General features: G+C 34.3%; 1 protein-coding gene across 2 annotated transcripts in view; it reads left to right on the top strand.

Annotated features, from left to right (window-relative positions):
• The first annotated feature begins 550 nt into the window (after positions 1-550).
• LOC143902334 (sodium-coupled monocarboxylate transporter 1) overlaps positions 551-6000 on the top strand; it is a 30002-nt gene continuing 24552 nt past the window's right edge. For both annotated transcript variants that reach the window (XM_077415126.1, XM_077415127.1), the window contains exon 1: positions 551-1023. The gene's annotated coding sequence lies outside the window, so the exon portion shown is untranslated. The remainder of the gene's footprint in view (positions 1024-6000) is intronic.

Genomic DNA, 6000 nt, shown 5'->3' with positions numbered 1-6000 from the left:
ATGTACATAAATGTACCATAAATTATCATAATTATAATAATATAGTAAAAAAAAGTGATTTTGTTATTACATCTTGATGAAAATAGACCATAAATTGTCATCAAACTCGCGAAAACTGCATGAAAAAAAAGATTAGCTATTATAGCTAATATAGTCGTAATATATGGATGACTAAATTGTTTGCAGCACGAGCTATAATTTAACAATAGTAGCAAAACCTTTTGTTCTCGCTGCAAAAAATGTAACTTTTAAAAAATATAAAATTTAGCTAAATATTTTTCCGTGTGTCATTCCAGATATGTGGTCTGTAAAAATAGCAACACATGACTGATAAGTATTTACTGACGTAATACAGTTTCTGAAAAATAAAATTATCTGTCATATATCATATATGTGTATACAAATGACATATATGTATATGTATTATATATACAATTCAACATTCGATATTGTTAATCTATCAATCAGCCGTTCTGCATCCGACGTCATCAATGGACGCGCGCTAGCCAGCTACTGATACTTTTTAAATGTAGCAGCCGTACTGTGTGTGGACTTCCCAGTATTACGTCGACGGCTGACCACGTCGCATGGACTGCGAATTCGCTTCGGAATCGAATTTAGCTGATCTGCGAAAGGAAACGTATAGAGCGTCGAGTGCTGTGTGATTGTGAACGTCGTATGGTGATTGAATGACGACCAGTCAGTTTAGATTTTCCACGACGTCTTATCCTTCATCTCGATCGGAAAACTAGCCGTGGGAGCCCTTTGTAATTTTACGTCGACAGACAGTCAATCGCGAAGCCGACATCTGCGTGTCCATAAGTGTTGCTCAATCACTCAAAATTTATCACCGTCGTGACAAAATAATGTAATAATGTTTACGAAATAATGCTTACGTAATATTAGTATTATCAGACCAAGTAAAAGAAACGCGTACCGACCTTGGCAAACAACACACAATATCCTGAATATGTGGATAACGCAGATATTCCATCCGACATCACCAAATATGTGATATTACAGGTAATGCAAATTTTTTATTTTTATCAACAAAAAACAGGTTCCATACATTATATACGTTAATGAAAATTTTATAACGCGTCGATCTTATCTCCTAAGGATTTTAAGAAATCCAATATCATGTTAAAGCACAATTTAACAGCTTAATCCAAATGAATAATAACTTGCAAAATTGCATCTAAGTTTAAAAACTTTTCGACAGCAAGTTTTCGCGTAAAAGGCAAAAGATAAAACTTGTAATTTTGCACTTGTAGAAAAACTTTCCATTATAATATTAGACGAGCGTTCCACGCTAGAACATAAACGTTAGATATAACAGCAGAAATAACGGAAATTGAACTTATTCCTCTTTCGAACCATCCGGACTATCTTTTTCAAGTTGGTCCATTGAACAAGTCTTGCAACAGGATTCTTAATAATGATATTCAGCAATGTAATGACTTTCACAGTACATTAATAATTTTACTACGATTTACACCCTTTTTGTGAATCGTGATAAAAGAAGGGCGGGAAGGGTACTTGTTTGCTCCTTCTAGTAAATAAGTAAAAGTTCCGTTGACAATTCACCTCCCGTTGATAAAATCTAAATATCAAATTTACGAGGTTGTAAGGGAGGTAAACCCCTGAAAATTTAAACTTTAAATTTTTATTCGTTATACAATTACAATGCATACTAATGGGCCTATTCAGTAATTCTTAATGACAGTTTCGTTATCGTTATATATCCGTTGCGCAGATATTATATATAGTAAAAAAGCTGCGCAACGACAATATAACGATAACGACACTGTCGTTAAGAATTACAGAATAGGCTTATAAGAAAATTAATTTGAGATATATGTATTAGTTTCTGCCTAGTAACGTTACCAGATTAGCAATAGTTAGCAGTTAATAGTTAACAGTTCCTTACGCAACTGTTTGCCGCTATGAACAATACGTAATATAGCGCTATTATTTTTCAACACTTTTTATGCAAACTCAAGATCGACTTAATTGTTTGTAGAAGCACTGATATCATGTTGCTTCAAAATTTATAATTGACAATTTCACAATATACACAACTTTATCTGTCTGATAATTTCAATATTAGAATAAAACATAGTTTCAAAGAGAGATAATTTTTAAGCAATTTTTTTTAGTATCATGGCAACAAATAAGCGGACGAAATCTCGGCGTTCAACCCAGATGTTTCATATATGTATACATATGATCTCACATTTAAAAAATGTAAAGATAACCCGTGCTATATATCTACTACTTTTTTCATTATTAAATATATATACACAAGTATTGCATTGCAATTATATATTTTTACTATTATATCGGTGCTATTATGTTTTACGTTGTATATAATTCACTGGCTGAAGACCGAAACGTATGAGTTTCATTATAATTGCAAATCTGTTCGATCGCTGGATATGAATTCATTCAAGGAAACGCTCGGATATTACCCATTTAGCATCAGAAACGCGATCGGGCTATGGCTGTATTTGAAAACGCTGTGATTATTCGTATCACGATCATGCATTTTTATCGACGATACCCGAGCAGCATCAAGAGAGTTCGAGCGAGGTGTCCATTGATCTAACTGTTCGACATTAATAAGAAAAACTTACATAACTCTTTATGAAACAAATATGAAAACATCAAAGGCGGAGAGAAAAATATTTGCCATAAAGCTATTTTCACAAATGAGTGCACATTTGCATAGCTTTGATATATTTTGCATCCATATATATATATATATGGATATATATATATACACACACATCACACACAGACAATATCGTATACATTCTATGGTCAAACAAACTTAAAAAGTACTAATTAAATAAAGTTATTCATAGACGGAATGGGTTCTTGCTGGTATAAATTCTATGATACAACCTATAAATACCTATACAATAATTGTTAGGTGAATAGGTAAAAACACGCAAAGATCATCTCTTAAGAGTCGTGCGATTGTGCAACACACGGAACAAAAGTCGACCTTTGATAAATGTATCGACCTTGCTTCTAAGTACGGTGATTCAATCATGTTTCATGTCGCTTAAGATAGATATGTTACTTGTTCTCGCGTTGCAAAATTGTTTTGCCAGACGATAAAAATAGTCCTTACCGCCAGCGAGGTCCACGTTCGAATGAAGACTTAAGCGTGCTCACACGTAGAAGTAAACTGTCTTTTAATACCCGGATTCATCTATAGCTCCGTTTTTTCCCGAGCGCAGCTGCACGTTAGACTATAGGGATACGTGGAAGGAGAAGGGGGAAGGAAAGAAGAAAGACTAGCCGAAGGGGTATCTTCTCGCAAAACTTTCTGCAATAATCCGGCGCAAAAAACGCAGCATCTGACGCTGTCAAAAAGTCCCTAATGCGAATTGGGGGGATCTTGTAATACGGCAGGACGCGACCCGTGCCGCCACGCTCGGGTTTTTTGCTGTAGCAACGGAGAACGCTTTCCTTTACCGTCATCAGCAACTACCGCCACGAGCGACACGGAGAACAGTCCGGGTCATGGCAGCTGGATTTGCATTGTAAAGTTTCCCGTCTCTCGCGTCCTACGTGCGCAATTTCGCTCAATTGCGCCGTCGCTGCTGCTAGCTCTTCGAAGCTACCGGGTAAAGCTAGTTACAAAAGCTCTTTCGCTTCTTCCCACCCTCGTCTTCCATCGTCTTCCACGATCTGATAAAGGTTCATGCATTCCACTCCCAGAGGGCCCTCGTCCCGATTCAGTAAAATGCGCGCAAGAGTTTTGGTAGCGTTACAACGGAAAAGCATAACGTTAATGTCAATTACTATCTTTAACGTCAATCATTCTTTCAATTAAGTCCCAATTATGCTCTAGATTAAAATTTTCTTCAAATAAGATTCATATAAAGTCAAGATAAAAAGCATCAAATAATTTTTAAGAAAAACGTCGACTGTGAATTGGTAATAGAATTCGTAGCTGAAGCAAGCTGTAATAATTTTAGAATGCATGTAGTAGTCACGCGCGATCAATCACGATAAATTCCAGTTGAATCAGAATGCAAGGTATCAAAGAAACTCAGATGACAAGATTTAATCTTGTACAACTTCACATGTTAATTGGATGTCTTATTCATTTAAGTAACTGATCGATATCACGTAAAAGTAACGTTGATTTAACGTCGATTCTCGATGTCATACAGAAGATAAACAGTACAAATAAGAAAGTTTTTTTACTAGATAAGAAAACTGAGTATGTTTCATGATACATTGTATCATGAAAACATCGACGATGTTGATTTAATACATGCATATATTTATATAGAGACATATAGCTTAATTTTTAATTCAAGTATATATACATATATCTGGTAATTTCTCAAAGAGTCATTTTGGTTTAATAAATGCAATCAAATAAAATAGTATATAAACTCGACTGTTTATTTTTCTTACAAATTATATCATTTAAAGAGCGAAGAATGAGCTGAGTTTTTTATGCTCAGTTTTCAAATAAATTGTCCATTGCTTTGTAATAATGCGATATATAAAAATAGAATAGTGTCTCGTGCCAAGTATATATATCGCGAAGCGAGACCGCACCGTGACTCTTTTACGCGACGCGACGAGTTGCGAGTACCCGAAATTTTGAGATCTCGTATGCTTTTACGTGATACTATATAATTAAAGATTCTATAAATTTTTAAATCTTTTTATATAAGATAAGTAATTATTAGTATTATTATCGTACACTTAATATCAAAGGTATGATTGAACTGATTTTTACTCTTTTTTACATAACAAATTTAAAATGTCTTTATTTTAGCTAATAAAATTGATAATATCACTCCGTTATGTTTAATTAACTATGAGAAGAGATCATATCATATTATTCGAGAAAAAATTAATAAATGTGGAAACGGTACAAGCGTTCATTAATTATCTACTGGTTGTTTAATAATTATCTACTACAATATACAAGACTGACATGCGGTAACAAAATGTATGGGTCAATTGATGATAAACTTCACGTGGTAAACAGTTTTATCTTATCATGCATGATCATCCATTTTTCACGGAATTGTCGACGGATATATAGACAGGAAGAACCACAGCGATTAGATCAATTATATCATGCTTGGCGAAACATCGGGCAACGCGACACAATGTAATACACTAAATATGCACAAACACACGCGCGTATTTATGGGTAATTTGTGCAAATTGGTAATTAAAGGAAATTGTATTTATGTCGAACACAGGAATCGCAATTACATTGTAGAATTGCATCCATATAGTACTATGCAGTGTTACATTGCACCATTGTATTTCCAGAATTTTTTGTTATTAAAACATTTTTGTTTTATAACGTTTGCTTTTCTCTTGAATTTTGTAGTTTGAAACTTTTGCAATTTAATCTTGAATTATATTAAAAATGATGTCGTCCTCTCTCTCTTTCTCTCTCTCATTCAAGATATCACCAAAAATTTATAAATTTAAAGCAAACTTATTTTTTTTTATGAAACAAAGACACAACACTGTCATCTTATCCCTCGCGTAGATCGCAAAAAGCAAAACTTCTTTGTACGGGCTAAAAGCAGGAGAGGGTGGAGTTTTTCAACGTGCTGGTTCGCGAGCTAGCTAGTTCGTTGATCGAAACAGTAGTGTTCGAAACTTTGTTAATTCCAAAACTTTGTAATTAATCCACTGACAGGCTATCCTTGAGCTATATTAGTGTGAAAAATATGCTATAAAACACGGTGGATATCTTGATGATATGAATTGACAATCAAGATAAGCCAGGTAATAAATTTGCAAAACGGGCAAAACAATAAATTCTTGAGGTAATTATGCAGAAGCCAGCGACGAGCAACATACGCTTATACTCGGTAGCAAATATGTCGCAATTATTTGACAAATCTTATAGTATATGACCATGACAAACGCCACGTTAATATACATTGTCTCATTCGCACACGGTCAGATATTTGTACGCTCGACAAGTATCTGTCGAGT

The sequence above is a fragment of the Temnothorax americanus genome, unplaced genomic scaffold (genome assembly GCF_048541705.1).
Source record: "Temnothorax americanus isolate GAGA-0224 unplaced genomic scaffold, ASM4854170v1 Scaffold4, whole genome shotgun sequence".
Lineage (NCBI taxonomy): Eukaryota > Metazoa > Arthropoda > Insecta > Hymenoptera > Formicidae > Temnothorax > Temnothorax americanus.
Note: the sequence above shows the minus strand (reverse complement) of the source record. Positions and strands in the feature narration are given on the sequence as shown.